This window comes from Astyanax mexicanus, chromosome 14 (genome assembly GCF_023375975.1).
Source record: "Astyanax mexicanus isolate ESR-SI-001 chromosome 14, AstMex3_surface, whole genome shotgun sequence".
Taxonomy (NCBI): Eukaryota; Metazoa; Chordata; class Actinopteri; order Characiformes; family Acestrorhamphidae; genus Astyanax; species Astyanax mexicanus.
In genome coordinates this window covers 30,914,365-30,933,439 of record NC_064421.1, presented here as the reverse complement: position 1 = coordinate 30,933,439, position 19,075 = coordinate 30,914,365, and the positions used below count along the sequence as shown (strand labels likewise).

Sequence of the window (19,075 nt, the reverse complement as noted above, 5' to 3'; positions counted from 1 at the left end):
GATCCTTTTCAAAGTGGATATTAAAGTCTCCAACAATTGCGACCTTATCAGAAAGAAGAGTTACTGCTGCTAGAAAGTCAGCAAATTCACTACTAAAGTCTGAGTATGGTCCAGGAGGACGATACAGTGTTATTAGCAGGAATGAATGCTGTGTTTTGGAAGCAGGAGACGGGCCTGCTGCTTTAAGACTAAGAACTTCAAACGACTTAGCATTAAATCCTGATTTTTGAGTTAAACCCATCATTGAATCATAAATTGCGGCTATACCACCACTACGACCAGAGGTGCGTGGGTAACTGAAATAGCTAAAACCTGGGGGGGTAGCCTCATTTAAAGCGATATATTAATCGGGTTTAACCCAGGTTTCACACAGACATATTGCAGTAAGGTGATTATCAGTAGAGCTTAGATTCTCTGCCCGAACCCGACCTTACCCGAGGACTGACCCGAAAGGGAGTCGGATACAACAAAACAGCGGCAGCGCGCGGCACCTCGTGGTCTGTGGCGTTTGTTCTCATTTAAAGCGCTCACGCTAGTCGCAAAATACAACAGAAAACACTGAGAAACTGCAGAATTATGTATGGGATTAGAATATAAGCGCGAGGCAAATGAAAGAGAAACAGGAGATACCATATGTGAGAACATTTACCTGTGAGTAGTTCATACACCAGAACACGCAAATCTCTCTCTCTCGTTTGTTTCTTAGATTGATCTCTCTGATAAGATGTGTAAAAAACAAAAAAACTAGCAAGCCCACCCTAAAAACAAATGAAAACTTACTGAACTGTAGGAGAAAAAATAAAAACAAAATAAAATTAAACTATAATAAAAATGAAAAATGTAATCACCTAGCTCTGGGCGCACGTGAACGCCTCCGCGTTTGACTTGCAGTTTAATTAAATAATAGTTTTATGCTTCTATGTTACAGTGTTAACATAATTCTGATCATATTTCGCTCATTCAAACAGCCCGAAAACAGCCAGTTTATGGGGTAGATTGGGTCGGGCTCATAATGACAGTTTATGGTTCAGGTTGGGTCAGGCTCGGGCAGAACGTTCACAGGCTCAGGCTGGGTCGGGTCGGAATTTTTGGGCCCAATCTAAGCTCTAATTATCAGTAATAATATCATTAACAATAACTGATTTAGGTGCTAGCGATCTTATATTTAATAGCCCTAGTTTAATACGGACACTGCTGGTACTCTGAGAGACGGATGCAGTTGTTTTAATTTTAATAAGATTATTAAAACAGATTTTCTGACCTTTTCGTTTTCGAGCTACACAGGGGACAGACAGTCTCAATCCTTAACGGTATAATTGCATTTGTATCAGAAAAAGGCACATAATAAACTCACAGCCTTATGAACAGGAAAGTGGCAAGATATATCATTAGAACGATGTATATTACTAAACTGCCAATTGCTTAGACCACTAACCTGGCCGGTATGACTGGTTAGGGTCAGTCAGTCCCGGCGTAGCACCGCCTCAATGTTTCCAGAGAGGACGGCGGATCCCAGGCGGCTAGGGTAAAGCCCGTCTTGGTGGAAGAGGGCTGGACGCTCCCGAAAACTCTCCCAGTTGTCCACGTAGCTGACTCCACTAGCAGAGCACCAGTTCCGCAGCCAGCAGTGGAGAGCGTAGAGGCGGCTGCACGGCTGGCTCCCTCGGCGGTAGGTGGGCATCGGACCAGAGATGAGGAGGCAGGAGTGGGTCAGCCTGCGATCGGTGTCCAGAAGAGTGCAGAAGTGCTCCTTCAGGACCTCCCTGCGCCGGGCGGACGTGTCGTTGGTACCCACATGCAGGACGACGGTGCCGGGGTCCCCGCGATGCTGAAGCACTGCAGGAAGCCGCCGGGCGACGTCCAGTACCCGAGCTCCTGGAAAACACGACACTCCAGCATTACCTTTAGACACCTTTAAATTCCTCACAATAGAATCCCCGACAATGAGGATACTTCCCTTATCTGATTTCCTCGGGGCTTGGGGGGGTGAAGGAGGCGATGAGCTGAGGAGCTCATACCGGTTTGCGGACGCAAAATGGTAAGGGGGAAACCCGCTTTCCTCGACCGCGCCGGCAGCTCCGGGGTGGAGACGGCCGCGAAGGAGGCATCGCGGGACTCCTCCAGCCTCGTCTTCTGCCGGTGGAGCTCCAACTGCCTCTCGAGCAGGCGCTGGATCTGCCGATCAGGCCCCCAGCTTTTCCCTTCCAAAACGTGCCACCGGAAGTGTGCTGCTGAGGGATGAGAGGACCATTTGAGCGAAGCTGTCCATTCACTTCCATTCATTTCGGGGTGTCTTTAAACCAATAATAAATGTATTTCCAAGCCGTTTTCGATTATGACACAGCCCTGATTTCCTGAAGAACTGATTTTCTGTCATTTGATCCATAAGATTAATAATCTGTTCATAGCTTTAGAAAATAACGTTTTTATACAACTATGCTAACAATGACGTGAAAAACACGCGACCCAAAATACCCTGCTGTAATGTTTGGAGACGTTGCTCCTTATAATTCAAAAGTACAGAGCCGATTGCCGTCAAACAGGGTCAAAGTAACCTCCTAATATGCAAATATAATACTTCTACTAACAGTGATAATACATTGTAGATAGTAAGATAGTAGTAAATAGAAGTAAGATAGGCCATGATTATTATAATGTACAGATAGAACTATAATTTATATTACACATTTATTATTATTATTATTACACAGTTTCTAAATGCTTGTTATACAGACAAACTATGAATATTCTTCAGTAAATCCATGTCTAATATTCTAGTCTATAGTAATTCTAGTCTATATCTGCTGTTCATTCAATAAAGGTTTTCTCACTGTGGACTGAATAGTTCTGTGCAGCTCCTACACTGTGTTCCAAATTATTATGCAAATAATATTTTCTCAGATTTTCCAAAATTACCTATATGAATTGCAGTCATTGTAATTTTCTAGTCATCGACTATTAGAGTACAACTGAAAGGTTTTTGAACAAACTGCCAATGATAACAGTATATTTAAAAAAAATAAAACACTCAAAATGCACTCAAAATGCATGTTCCAAATTATTATGCACAGCAGAGTTTTCAACCTTTTTATTTTTATAAAGAACAAAAAATTGGTCATTTATGAAATTATAAGCATTAGCAGGTTATTACAAACTGAAATCAAACAGTTTTCCAGTCAAAACTTTATTCTAGGAGATCTTACAATTGCACATAGGACCCCTTGTTCGAAAGGATCTTCTGAACTCTCTCGTCCATTGAATTTGTCAGATTTTGGATGGTATCTGCTTAAATTGTTTTGCATGCGGACAGAATACCCTCCCAGAGCTGTTGCTTAGATGTGAACTGCCTCCCACCATCATAGACACTCCTTTTGATGATGCTCCAGAGGTTCTCAATAGGGTTGAGGTCAGGGGAGCATGGCGGCCACACCATAAGTTTGTCCCCTTTTATGCCCATAGCAGCCAGAGATGCAGATGTGTTCTTTGCAGCATGAGACGTTGCATTATCATGCATGAAAATGATCTTGCTGCGGAATGCACGATTCTTCTTCTTGAACTATGGCAGAAAGTGCTGTTTGAGAAACTTCACATACATTATGGAGGTCATCTTTACCCCTTCAGGGATCCTAAAGGGACCGACAATCTCTCTCCCCATGATTCCAGCCCAAAACATTACTCCACCTCCTCCTTTTTGGAGCCATAGCCTTTTTTGCATGGGGTGTCCATCAACCAGCCATCCACCACTCCATCCATCTGGACCATCGAGTGTTGCACGGCACTCATCGGTGAACAAAACAGTTTTGGAGTCAGTCTTTATGTATTGTTTGGACCACTGGAGCCATTTCTGATTGTGTGCATTGGGTAGAGGAGGTCGACAGGATGGAAGGACCCTGCATCTTGTTGTTCGGGGGATGTTGGAGGCACCAGCAGCTTCAAAAACCTGTCTGCTGCTATGACAAAGCATTTTTGCAGCTGCTCTTTTAACTTGACAGAATTGCCTGTTGGAAAGAGTCCTCAATTTTCCTTTATCAGCACGCACACGTTTGTGCTCTGAATCAGCTACATACTTCTTGATTGTGCGATGATCACAATGAAGTGTCTTGGCAATGTTGATTTTAGTCATGCCTTGACCTAAACACTCCACAATTTGTTGCTTCTCAGCAGCCGACACATCCTTTTTCTTTCCCATTTTGGCTAAAAATGTAGGCTGCTTAATAATGTGGGACAGCCTTCTTAAGTAGTCTTGCCTTTAATTGGACACACCTACCAAATAATTAGCACAGGTGTCTGCAATTGCTTTCAGTGATACAAAGAGCCCTGACACACATCACCATCGATGAGTTTAACTGACAAACAAAAAAAATCTTACCTTATCACTCCTAAACACTTTTTGCATAATAATTTGGAACACAGTGTATAAACAGTACGGTTGTTTGCACGGCACGCGGAAGATTCGCGTCATGCTGGCGCCTGCGCAATCTCTTACTTTCCCGGTTAACGCCCCACGAGAAGCCGACCAGGAAGTGACACGATTGGCCTCACCTGGCTCCGTTGAAATCAGCGGGATGGCTTGGTCCAGTTAATATATACTTAAAGAAACGACTAAAACAAAGACCAGCAACAGAGACATGCTAAACAAACAGCCAGCAGGTACGCAAGCCGGAAGTTGCGTCACTCACCGCCCACCAAGTGCTGCACCAGGAGTGGCCAGTCATGGTTGCGCAGTTGACTGTTGTTGTGGTTTAACTAGGTGGCACATCTGTGTTTCCCTCCAGGTTTTCCTTAAAGTAGAACACTAACTATTCATATGATGGGTATTTTGTTTTAGTCGTTTCTTTAAGTTTTATACTATTTATTAACTTTAAACCGTCTTTACAACCTTCCCCAACCTTCCCCAGACCTATACAATCCCTCAGGTAGCTATTAATTTTGTGTTATTACTCCATTTTTGCTGCTGTTTTTGTGCTTACTTTGAGGTTATGGCGACCGTGGAGGACCGCGCTCTCGTGACGCTCAGCGAGGAGCTCATCCGACTGGATCGGCAGCATTGACAGTATATATTAACTGGACCAAGCCATCCCAGCCATATATTAATTATATAAAGTGCCCTTCTTATCTTGGATTTGTCTGTTCTTTATAAAAAAATCCTGTCTGATCTTCAATCAAGAGAGGCATCACAGTTATCTGCCTTATGTCAACCAGCTTGACTGGTATTCCTAGTAAATTTTACAGTATTTTCCTGTAATAATGTGAGTTATCTGTTTTTAACAGGTTTTAGCTGAGAATTTTAAAGAAACTATTTGGATGCTTAACAATAACAATAACAATGTTGATTCCATGTCTTCTTTTCAATGTTGAACGACAGTTAAGTCCTAAACCCAATAACAATGTTGATCCCATGTCTTCTTTTCAATGTTAAATAACAGTTAAGACTTAAACCCAATAACAATGTTGATCCCATGTCTTCTTTTCAATGTTAAATAACAGTTAAGACCTAAACCCAATAACAACGTTGATTCCATGTCTTCTTTTCAATGTTAAATAACAGTTAAGACTTAAACCCAATAACAATGTTGATTCCATGTCTTCTTTTCAATGTAAATAACAGTTAAGACCTAAACCCAATAACAATGTTGATTCCATGTCTTCTTTTCAATGTTAAATAACAGTTAAGACTTAAACCCAATAACAATGTTGATTCCATGTCTTCTTTTCAATGTAAATAACAGTTAAGACCTAAACCCAATAACAATGTTGATTCCATGTCTTCTTTTCAATGTTAAATAACAGTTAATACATAAACCCAAAAACAATGTTAATTCCATGTCTTCTTTTCAATGTTAAATAACAGTTAAGACCTAAACCCAATAACAATGTTGATTCCATGTCTTCTTTTCAATGTTGAACAACAGTTAAGACTTAAACCCAATAACCCAATAACAACCCAAACGTCTCCTCGAAGTCCTCAGGTGGTGCTAGAAACGTCCTAAAAACGCTATAAACGACGTTTAAAGGACTTTCCATCGACGTCCCCTGAACGTCCAGTGAAGGTTCCCTGGTGGGCCTACAAACGTCCTATGAGGACGTCCGCTGCAACATTTTGGCGTGTTTGACGTGTTTTTGTTAGCTGGGAAGGTATTTCATGTTTTGTCTGCTTAACTTCATTTAATTCATGCAGTAAACTCATCTGCATTGTATTCCACTGTGCGGCGCTGTGAAAGCAAATCACAATGCACAGGATTGTGTTTCTCCAGGGCGTGTGTTCCAGCGTAAATGTTGTTTTGAGCCCAGGAGTGGTCAGTCCAGGGTACCGATCTCTGGTCTGGGGTTTGCATGACTAGCACCTAAGGAAAGCTGCAAAGAATAAAGAAAGCAGTCAAGTTAATAGCCAAAGCAAGCAACAAAAAAGCCCTCAAGATATTACTGATAAATATCAAAGTGGCGGATGGACCGACAGACATGTATGAAGTACCAGAGATCCAGATTTAATAAAAAGTACAAGTACTCTATCAAAGAGTGACTTGAGTAGAAGTGGAAGTTTTCTTTAAACATCACACTTAAGTAGAAGTACTAAAGTTATCACATTTGTGTACTTAAGTATTGCAAGTAGTTTATTTTACTTAAGTACAAGTATTGTGGTATTACAGAAATAAGTCAAACGTTTAAATATCGTTTATATTGTTTAAAATGTTTAGACAAAAGGACACTAACAATTCACTTGACTGTAACAACAGCACAAGAACAGGAATGTACAGGATGGAGTACATGAACATTAAGTCTTAAATTACCCTCTCTAAACAAATTTACCCAAAAGAGAGGCTAAGAAAGAAAGGCTAGATAAATGGTGAAAGTAGGAGAAAGAAATAACACTCCATTAAAATGCAGATACAGCTTTTTACTACTTAAGAACAGTAGTGAAGTAGTTCGTTACCGTACATCTCTGCAAACCGATGGGACAATTTCAGCATCTTCATTTCATCTGACCTAGTAACGATATGAGTACAAACGCTGATTTTTGCTGCACAAACGCAGCATTAACGAATAGAAACATTTTTATTCCGTTTCTGGTTATGTATATGAGAGGACAGCTTCGCTGAGGCGACGGCATGTGTTTGGAATGTGGTAGTAATTGGACAGCGCTATATTGCTGTGTAATAAATACTACATTCAATTTAATAAGTTTAATTCATATTAGGACTGCAGAAATGCGTAAGTTATGTGGCGGGCGGGTGCGGCATTTCATTTTGGCACTAATTTCTCTACATACATTTCAGGCCTGCAACCCATTTTAGTTTGAGGCAGTAAAAACAATAGCATTATCCATAAATAGATGTGTTTTGGAGTGCATAGATGGGCAGAGAATTTCCAGTTTGTTACAAATGTGAGAGAAAATGACTGAAATGTAAACTGAGGAAAAAGCACAGCCAACTTTCCGTTTAATTTTGAGTTAAGTAAGTTTCGATTTCTGCAGTTTCTGACTTCTGGCCCTCTCTGGGAGTCACTGATATAAAGCAGCGTTTGTGCTCAGCGGGACACTTGTTGTAGATTGTGTTCAGTCAGCTGAGGACCAGATTTGCTTAAACCACAGACTGAACATGGCAACTGCGAAAGAAACTGCTCCTCCAACGCAGGTAAGATCATCTACTTTACAGATAACTCTACAGAGATTAATTACTCTGTATTTTATGCATATTTGACATCTGAATATGAATATTGTGAGCAATACAAGCATAAACTTAAATCTCTGACACGCACAATAGTACAAAATAGTGTACATAGCTTTTATTTTTTTGCACATTTAAGAGACAGTAAATGAGTTCAGTTTGATCCAGAACATTGTAAACAGTAAAAGTCTTTTCAGCCTATTGACGTCGTCATGGGTGGGGTGTACAGTGAGTACATCAGACATGCAGGGTGTGTGTCAGCTGCTTTTAATCCATTTTAATTACATCCTGGATTTGATCCTGTGTCCAACTTAACCCTCCACATACACTTGTGAGACGAAAGTGAATACAAGTGCAGTAAAATGATATTTGAAGTAGGTAAATGATAATAATAATAATAATAATAATAATAATAATAAATGCTCTATTCCATATACTCCAAAAAAGAAACAAAAAATACACATAAAATATCCTTTCTCTGTATTTCCATAAAAAACTTAAAAATATAAAGTTTAAAGTAGTACATTTTAAATTATACTAGTGCGATGGGGAGTCATACTCATATTCAAATATATTTTAACGAAAGTATACTTAATTATTATTTCTGAGGTGTATTATTTGTAGAAAAAGCCTTTCGATACATGCTTTAGTACAGAAGATTTATGATATATAACCATTATGTTTAAAAATTACTGTAGGTAAATCATAGGATAAAGGGTTAGACAGGGATTATTAAGTCTAGTCATATACTATATTTTCCTTTTAATTAAAAAACTTTATTCTAAATGATGTGCAGTTCAGGACTAGGCTTAATCCTTGTCTGGGAAACTGTCCCATATACTTAAATGTACTATATGCTTAAATTATACACTGTATACGGTACTCAAATCTACTTAAGCTGGCTTTAGGTGCTAAAAAATGTTGACCTCATACACTCACACTGTAGGTGGTTTTACTTTGACAAGAAAATATTATCTTTTTTTTTTCATGCTGGCTTGTATTTGATCTTACTGACAGATAAGGGGAGAGAGAGTGCCAACACTGCAACACTCACTTAAAATCTAAAAACTTTAGCCTTATTTTTTACGGTTTACAGAAGTGATTTTATAGTTTGTAATATCTTTCTGGTGAGTAAATAGATTTTTTTTGTAGGTTGTGTTTGACGTAAAAAGCAATGCACGTGGAATGGCGGAGATCTCAGTGCAGGGGAAGCATGTGAGTGTAGAAGACCTGAAAAGTCACATCTTGGAAGATTCTACAATATGGGAAAAAGTATGTCAGCTGGGCCGGATGGACACTGCCAAAGTGATGGCAAAAAATTATGAAGAGAAACCAAAGATACTGGATTACTTGGCTTCAGCCAAGCCAGCATACCCATCTCCTGTAGAATTTCATGTCTCATATGTGTCCCATGTGACTGACACAGAACCGTTTCAACAGATATTAAAGTTTGAGAGATTTATCCCTTCTGTTTCCAAACTATCGTGGTGGTCGTTAAATATTAAAGAAGAGGAGATCAGATCTGCAGAGAAACGCTACTTACAGAAGATCTTCCCGAATCAGACACAAGAGCAGATTGAAAATCACGAAAAATTCCTGGACAGGTTCACCAACTCACCAGCATTTCAGTCTGATTCCCGTTACGGTAACTATCGCTTTACATTTCCCCTGGCTGAGCTGATGAAAATGTACCAGGAGCAGCACTGTGGAAGAGAAGAACCTGTTCTCAGAGTGATGAAGACCATGTTCTACAGAAAGGAGATTGTGTATGCTGTGCTGATTCACAGTCCTCAACACAGTGAGAGAGTACAGAGAGAATTTGGAAGTCTTCCGTCTCTTAAGAAAAACAGTGAATTTGTTCAATATCAGGATCAAAAAGTTATCTGGAGTGCCCAGGCCATTTCAGATGATCTTAGGTTCAGCCTTTCAGTAAACACAGATGAAGCAAGAGTTGAAATACAACCTGTTGGTGACAAAAAATGCTGGTATGTGTGGGATCATGTGTGCTTGGCCTTCTACTTACCTGACACTCACAATGCCCTGAAAGTTCCAGGAAGAAGACTTATTGAAGCCACTGAAGCCTGCAAACTGCAGAAAATAAATCTCCTTCAACCAAGATGCAATTCAGAGGTGGCAAGGGCAGCACGGTTTGAAGGGGCAAAGAGAGTGGTAGAATATCTGAAACAGGAGCTTGATAATGATGCTGAACATGTAAATGTTTTAAGAAATTAAATAAATCAAAGAAAAGAAAAAAAAATTACATTAGTTCAGTTAATTAAATTCTGTGTCACTTCACAAATTAAGGATGGACAAGTGAGTTCCCAAGTCAAACAAATAGTCAGTCAGTTTATTAATCAAGGCAGACAAGCCCCAAGTCCTTGTCCAAGTCAATATAAATAAGCCTTCAGTCAAGAAAATTTGCAGTTTCGTAGCACCTATACTCAATTATGTTGCTTATGCTTTTTGGAACGATACGTCATACAGCCAATGATTTCGGCTCTGATTTTTCTTATAGGGATCATTTCAACTCTGCTCTATTTGCCAAAAGTAGTGGCATATCACCTTTTATTGTATCATTATTGTATCAAATAAAACTACTGTGACAAAAGAATGATTTGAAAAGCAAAGAAGTAAATAGAGAAGCTGCATCTACTCAGCACTTGGGGTTTGGACATGAATTAGCATTACACAAACAAAATATTATGTTTAGGTCATGTCTGTTCTTAATCTCCTATGTCTGTTCTTAATCTCCTGTTTTGCTGTTAGTGTAAGCAACCCCTGGTTTTGCTGGGTTATTTTCTTTTCATTGTGGATATAATGGGTTTTATTGGGGAATTATTATATTTAATTTTTTAATTTGTTAAAAATGTTTGCTTCTGTTAACATGATTCGGTTATGTACTTCTACGATCATTGCTAATTTGCATTTTATTGTATAGTAAACTCTGAGGTTATGGTTTGTTTACAAATGTTATAGATAATTTTATAATGTAATAAAAACTCTTATTGTGTTGGAAACTCTATCATGTAATCAAAGTGTGTTTTAATGACAATTCTTATAATTCGCTGCAATAAAAATACTCTGAATAACAATGTGCTCCAGTTATTGTGCAATATCACACAGGTAGACATGATTACACCAGAGCAAAAAATCATCAAAGTACAACAAAACAACACACATTAAATTAACCCAAATAGGGACATATTTCTCAGCAATTAAGTAAACTCCCTCCCCTTAGGAAAGAAAGAGAAAGAACACTAGAGATGTGTTTTACAGTATGTGTGTAAGATCTGCCTCTAACAGCAGGTGGCGATAAAACACCTCTTTTATACTACTGCTGCAGTATAAAAAGTTCCTTTGTCCTATGGGAGGTAAATATGTAGGGTTATTTGTGACAATATTATATAAATAAATGAATAAAGAAATAATTAATTAAAACGTTAAATAAGTATTTCAAATGAGATTTAATTAATTAAACTATGAATTTATTTATTTAAATATGACAATTAAGCATACATAAATTTAATGTATCAATTTTTTCGTTAGTCGATTGATGTCAGGGGCGTTGCCTGGGTAAGTAAAAATCAATAAGTAAAAGAATACAGAATACAGTAAGTAACAATAATAATAATACATTTTATTTGTGGGCGCCTTGCTTGACACTCAAGGTCACCTTACATGATTTAACATAAAACGGACAGAATATAAAATACACAGTTAAAAAAAATGAATAGGATTAATAATCACAAATCATAAGCAACTTTAAACAGATGAGTTTTGAGTTTGGATTTGATATGTGGCAATGAGTCTATGTTACGGAGATCGGGTGGGAGTGAATTCCAGAGCCGGGTAACAAGACGAGCAGGAGGAATAGCTGTAGTGTGAGGAGTAAGAGAAGGACGAAGACGATTAATATTTGGGAGATGGAAGGATGACACCCACACTCTTGACCTGAGGGGAGGGAGAGATGGAGGAGTCATCAACAGAAATGTAGAAGTTATGAGATTTACTTGTTGTTGATTTAATCAACAAAAGTTCTGTTTTATTGCAATTTAATCAAAGAAAATTTAGGGTAAACCAACGTTTTGTTTTTTATGGAGGACCAAAAATTACAGTATAAAGTATAAATAAATAAATGCACATATAAATGTAGTAATAAACACATATATAAATGAATAAATGAATAAATAAATAAATGTTGAAATAAATAAATATATAAATAAATGCACATATAAATGAATAAATAACTAAATATATAAATAAATAAATAAATACACGCATAAATAATTGTATAGGTAAATAAATACATTAATAAATACATTTCATATGTATTGATTTATATATTTATTTATTAATTATTTTATATGTGCATTTGTTTATTTATTCATTTATTTATTTCAAAATGTATTTATTAATTTATTTATTTATTTAACTATTTCTACATTTATTTGTAAATTACTCGCACGCCAGGACACAGCAGCTCGCGCGCCGGTGTTACGGGGAATTTAGTCCCCCTGTTCCCCCTTCACTGCGCATGTCGTACCTCAGATAGGCTCCATTTGTTCTCGTTTGCGCTCTTTCTTTCAGATTTTTCGCGTCGGCGACTTTTTACTTCTGTTGTAAAATAGTGTCTACGCAATTGCATACTTTAAAGTGTAAAAAATAGTCAGAATAGGTTTAAATGCTCATTAAAAACATACAATGACTAGATTTCGCTCCGTTTTCCGCTCCGTGCAACAGACTGAGTTTAGCTGATCTAGTGGATTTAAATAAATACATAAATAAATGTTTAAATAAATGAATTCATAAATACATAAATGTTGAAATAAATAAATGAATAAATAAATAAATGTTGAAATAAATAAATAAATATATAAATCAATAAATATGAAATGTATTTATAAATGTATTTGTTTACCATACCATACAATTATTTATGCGTGTATTTATTAATTTATATATTTAGTTATTTATTTCTACATGTATTCATTTATTTATATATTTATTTATTTCTACATTTATATGTGGATTTATTTATTTATACTTACGTCATTTTTGGTCCTCCATAGGTCTCCCCTGCTCTACCTCCTCCACTAGTCTCTGCTCCTCCTGTCTCTGTTCCTCCATCTCCTTCAGCCTCTCCTGCTCCACCTCCTCCAGCTTCTCCTCCTGTATCTCCTTCACAAACACCACTGTCACCTGACAAAAAATATATTTGATGCATAATATTGACATGATATGTGACATATGAACAGTGCAACAGTTTTTTTATGGTATGGTTATAGTTTGAGGAAATAACTCAGTTTTCAGCTATCAGAAACAACAAACTAGCGATTTGAACGACGTCTCAACTGAGATACCCCTCGCTGCAGAACCACAAGTCCAGGGGGTGGGGCTGGATCTGATCCAAGGGGTGGAGCCTGACCTCCTTTCATTGGTTTTAAGTCATCGCATTTCAATTCGTCCTTAAACTTAACACGTGTCGCTTACGTTTCCCGACCAGGACTTATTTTATCTTATCAAATAAATCCTGGAACCCAACCTTAAGACTTTTACCGTTTATAGATCAAAATGTTATTTGCTACGTAGCACATTTAAATCACACAATACAGATTTAAAAGAAGGAACATGTCTGTGATTACAAACATAATAAAATGCTGTACATTTCCTATATAAATATTAACTATTTCATTTTTTATCTTTAATAAAAAGGGCCTAAAGACAAAATAAAAAATAAATAATTAAAATAAAGGATGCCAATGAGTGTCTTATCTACCAGCTACCATGTTCATTTATTATTACAGATATTAATACACAATCAAAACGGCGAACAAAAAACAGAGTTCTATAAAAAGAGTGTAACGATGTATAATTTTCACGTTCGTGATTGTTTACTTGACTCCGAAAGGCGAGTGAGTAAAACCGGATGTGGAAGAGTCCGATCTGCTTCAGACCAATGAAAACACGACGTAGGAAGAGTTGGATCAGATCCAGCCCCACCCCCTGGACTTGTGGTTCTGCAGCGAGGGGTACTTGGTCTCAACTGGCCAATGAGTGACCATATTGTGAGTCTCAACTAGCAACCAATCACCGTGCAGAGAAGGCGGGGCATGCCGGAAAACAGGTGAGGAGAAGAATCGCTACGGGGCAGGGAGCTGAGCGCGGAGGCGGACAGTAACAAATACAGGAGGAAAAAGACCACAGACCCCCGGTCACCATGATTGACTACAGGGGATAAATGAAGGTAAGCAAAGCTTCACTGTCGGATCAGCGCGTTTATTCTTACAGACAACCGCTGCTTCTGCTGACACACACACACACACACACACACACACAGCTAGCCGTAGATTAGCTAGACTAGCAGGCTAGGTCAGTTAGCTGTTAGCTAACACTGTGGTTTGCTGTAAACTAAGAGAAAAGCGCTTTAATTGAACCTGACAGCTGCAGATATAACTTCAGTTTAACCCCAATTCCACAAGAGTCCAGAGTAAAACTGTCGATATTCGGATATACAGATACGTACTTCACTTTGTTAGCTAACGCTAGGTGAGCTACTGTGGCTAGTGAGCTAAGCAGAAAGCCACGGACTGTGTTCCAATTGGCGTTCTCGCGCTCTTTGCGCACACGGACACTACTTAGTGTTAGCTAACCTAGATAGTAAGTAACCTAATACACTAACTTACAGGAAGAGCACTAAGCCATATCAGTCGTTGATAGGTGACGTCACGATAAGGGTCTATTAGTGTTTAGCGCCATGTTGAAGGTAACGTTATTACTTTTACACAGGGCCATGTAATTTTGGACATTTTTTCACCCTTAATAATAAATAAATAAAACTTTTATTTAATAATTAAATTTGTTTGGTGATCTAAAACATGTAGGAGTGACACACATGCAAAAAATGAGAAATCATGAAGGGGGCAAGCAGTTTTTTTTTTACACCGCTGTAAATTGCATATCCAAATATTATTTTTGCTTTATATTGTCCAGCCCTAGTATTGTTGATAAAATCCTGTGTCTGAGAGAGTCAAATGTTGGTTAGCTTACCTCTGTCAACACAGCACAGAACATGCTCCAGCTAAATGACACTCAAATCACAGACATTTAGAAGATAAAGCTTTGTACGTCTAGTAAATGATCTTAGTAGAGTTTTGAGGCACACCATGCAGGCTCCTGTTTTGGTTTAGTGGCTTTACATTTGATTTGAATGGAATTAATTGCTAAACTTACATGTATGCAAGTGTTTTTTTTCCCACCTGTTTTCAAAGAACGACTCAAATTTAGAGCGCTCCCCCACCCTGAGACATGGGGGTGGGTTCACCAAATAAGTGGACATGTCTGACTCCACCTCTGACCTCAACTGTGCAGAATGTTTTCTACAGTCACAGAGCTAAATCTATAAGTCTGGTGTTGATTAGCACAGATACATTTATTCTAGACACTTCTACTCAAACTAGATCACTCTAAAGGTGTCCTGCTAAAATCCACTTTTTCTTGTTGTTTGTGAAATACTATAGGTCTCTCTCATGTATATACATGCTTCACATGAAACTCTTCCTCAACCTCCATTGTCTGCAGTAGATGGTAAAAGAAAATATTCAGAAAAACGAGTCATTCAGGAAAAGCACCTTGTGTACGTCAATCCATGAATTATTATTTATGGCCCCGCCCACCTTGGCTCACGGCCGCCCACAGGCAGAGCAGAAGCCAGCCAGTCGCGTCTCCTCAGATAGGAGCCAACAGCGCTAGGAACAACATGGCAGTTTGTACCTATGTTTTTTGTACAAATATCACATCAGTGTTCTATGGGATGCCCAGTAATTCAGAGCTAAGGAACAAATGGTTAGAATTTGTCTATGGAACACCACCAGTAAAGTACAATTGAGATAGGTAGGTCTATGTTTAAAACAGTTCTGTCTATGCTTACATGACATTCATTCATACCAGAGACCACAACTAGACATTTTAAAATTAATCAAAAAACGTTGGAATGAGACCTTTGGAAAAAGATCCCAGAACCAGAGCAGACCACCTGGTAAGTAAAGAAGTCTCCAACAATCCTAAAATACCAATGCTATCTACATTTCTCTCCCACCCAGCTGATATTAACATACAGCATGGAAGGGACCAAAGCAGGGATGTCCTATAAGTAAAAAAGAAAATATAAAGAACACATCCAAGTTGTCCCATTCATTTTTAAGTATTATTAAATCAAAAAAGTCAATTTTTTAGCACAAAAGAAACAAATACTTAATTACTAAAAAATAAATGATTTCCATTTAAATATGCATATTTTCTTAAATAAACTAAACAAAAAAATGTCGAAACAACATTTCTGTGATTAATCATAATTAACAAAGATTAGACTAGATTTAGACTAGACTTTTTTACTCTTATAATATCTCAGGGTAGTTTTGAAGCTTTTTATATATTGTGAGTGTTCTGTTACTGAGTTTAACAGAGCTTTAACGCGTTTGTAACTTCATATATTGCCTCTATGCTTAGAGGCATAGGAAGTGTGTGTGCGTGCGTGTGTGTGTGTGTGAAATAGAGCGTGAGTGATCGCGTTCTCAGTGCATCAGCCCGAATTCTGATTACATGATCGAATTGGGGATTTCCCTAGACCAATAGCACCTAATTTTCATGGAAGATACCCAAAGCATGTTTCAAAATCCTGGGGTGCATGCCAATGACACTACACTGTTATCTCTCGGTGCAAAGCAAAATAGAAAGAGATGATCAACTCATTAGGAAACGGTGGATAGCAATGGATGTGCAGCGGCCACAGAAGAACTTTCATCGACATGTTTTGGAATAGCAATACTTATTCACGTCCTGTTAGTACAGAACAGAACAGGTCAATATATTAATATTTTGTGTAATTACCTGGCAAACCTGCACTACTAACATTAGTATATTATCATCCATATTTATTACCATTTATTAAAGTGTGGGTTGCATGTTTTAGTGGAACTGTTAGTTCTGGTGTTTGAAGCAGTAGATTTTGAGATGTCGTCAGGTGGAGTGCAGAGCCTGGGTTTTAGTTTCAGCATTAATAGTGTTTGTCTGTGAGCACAAAGAGACAGATAGAGTTTCCTCATGATCAGTTTACTTTGTGTGTTGTGTGTATGCTTACACTGAACGTTTTTCTGAAGTAAAACCAGAGAAAAAGTTTTAAATATATAAAAAAACTCTGGACCTTTAAAGACTATGAATAGAATACTTGCTTAATTCTAATGACTCACCCACCAGAGACCCCAACAATCTCTGCAACCTTTTGTAAGCTGTATTATGTTAATCAGACTCCCCTGTAAATCAGCAGGGATTGATCATAAAGGATGGAGAAGCCTGAAACCTCAATGTTTAGCTTTTCTTTCTTGTTTTGGAACGCTTGAAAGCGGAACTAAAATGTTTTCATACACATTTATACACGTTTTTTAATTAATTTTAAAATGTCTAGTTGTGGTCCCCAGTATGAATGAATGCCACTGTCATTTTGTAATAAAAGTGCTCTGTTGTTTCTATTTAGCCCTGCTTTAGATCAGTGAATTACTGGTCTCTGTTAAGAATATTCTTGCTCATGAATATTCATACATGCAAATATATCACCTCTGATTGGCTAACAGACCTGCAACAGGGAATGCCTACCTGCCTTTCCCCACAGTCAAATTTTACAGCTCTAAAACTCAAAGAACAAAATGTTTTCAGAGATACAGCCTTAGATATAACGCCTAGTGCTAGGTAAGGTTAACCCTTAAGTTTCGCTTAAACGTCAGACTCTGCAACAATGGTGTTTGAGGAAGAGTTTCATGTGCAGCATGCATATACAACTCGGGGAGACCCATTGAATTTTACAAAGAACAAGAAAAAGTATATTTTAGTGGAAGGAGATTTTTAACCTCAGCTCAACTTCTTATTGTGTCTCTGTCTGACGGAGCCGAGGCTTTCGTTTAGAAATGAATGGGATACATTGCTGAGCGTTGACACGACTGAGCACTGTAAATGCAGCAAAAGACTGGAAGCTATAGACTATACACTAATCTCAGTAGTGTGGGTTTAGCAGGTTAGTACACAAAATACATTTTGTATTAACAGATAGTTATGAAATAATAATTCTCATAATTGTTATTGTTGTCATTTTAAAATCACTTTATGCTACTGATATAAATAATGATGATATAATACTGTAGTATAATAATGCATTGAACTTAAGTATTGAGAATATTTAGATGTTTAGGTATTCGAATGTGAACATGTAAAAAAAACATATATATACACATACATAAACTAAACACTTTTTTAAAAAAGTTGACATACTGGCTCTTTTTATGTTAATGGGCTTTTCTCAAAAAGTAAAAACAATGGGCAGTATTATTCTGGTCATAATTTTAACAATAACAATATTTGTTAACTATATTTTCATATATATTTTGATTCCTTTTTTTAATGCTGTTAGTTTCTTGTTTTTTTTTGAGAGAGAGATGGTAATAAGAGTAAAGTGTTGTTTTTTTTACTGTATTATAATATTGGGATAGTTTTGATACTTTTTAAATATTGATACGACTCTGTTACTGAGTTAAACAGAGCATTAACATTAATGTATTCCATGTATTGAAAGAGGAAGTGTGTGTGTGATATAGTGAAAGATATAGCGAGAATGCGAGCGAATCAAGAGAGATTGCAGTGACTTATGTTGGTATTGTTTGATAAACGGTTAACAGCTTAAAGATACAAACTGTGCAGAACTAAGAGAGTAATGTTAGCTGAGCTGTCTTTAACTTAACTTAAACATAAATGTCTCTCAGTAGAAAAATGTATTGATCTGCTTTTTAAAGGCTATAAATTTAAATCAATTGCAGTTTAAAATTAAGCATAGTGTGCTGATAAAACTCTCAGCAGCTTCACCTCATCTTGCTGGGTAAATGATAAAAAGGCAGTTTCTAATCTCACAGACAGTGCTGATAAATGCCTGATAAATGCCAGGAGAGAGAAAGATGGAATTAGTTGATTTTCGACTTGATTTAAAGAGAACAGACAATATACATTAATAAACATTATGAAAGTGTAGCAGATTTGAACATGACAACCTAACTAAAGGAACGAACCAGAAGGTAACATAGACACGAAGGCACTCAAAAACTGTGACATTTACCCACTCCACTGTCAGCAAGCCTGAGGAATAATGTGCAATGGGTTACAGTGGCCAATAGCTCCAGCACCTCAGTTGCCTTTGAACCATGAACCATATTTCCATGAACCATGAAAAGCCCAGTCAATCAGAGATTGTTATTCCAGTTCAGGTGAGTCGGCATATTCTGAGAGCATTCTGACGTTTCTGTGACTCAACAGATTAAGAAACATCCCAGTTGCTGAGTGGCTGTGTTTATATGTAGGGTTGCTCAATACTGCAG

General features: G+C 37.6%; 1 protein-coding gene and 1 long non-coding RNA gene across 6 annotated transcripts in view; one reads left to right on the top strand and one right to left on the bottom strand.

The window, feature by feature from the left end:
• Positions 1-11,233: 11,233 nt before the first annotated feature.
• On the bottom strand, positions 11,234-14,385 carry LOC111190883 (uncharacterized). Its single transcript, XR_002649244.2, has 3 exons — positions 14,188-14,385; positions 12,713-12,863; positions 11,234-11,615 (listed from the first exon to the last, which is right to left on the bottom strand). It is a non-coding gene; the product is annotated as an uncharacterized LOC111190883 (long non-coding RNA).
• Positions 13,718-19,075, top strand: part of aftphb (aftiphilin b) — a 31,254-nt gene continuing 25,896 nt past the window's right edge. For 3 of the 5 annotated variants that reach the window (XM_022672770.2, XM_049463852.1, XM_049463850.1), the window contains exon 1: positions 13,720-13,908. The gene's annotated coding sequence lies outside the window, so the exon portion shown is untranslated. Of the gene's footprint in view, positions 13,909-19,075 lie in introns of all 5 variants that reach the window. The other 2 variants (XR_007424070.1, XM_049463851.1) reach the window with 2 other exon arrangements.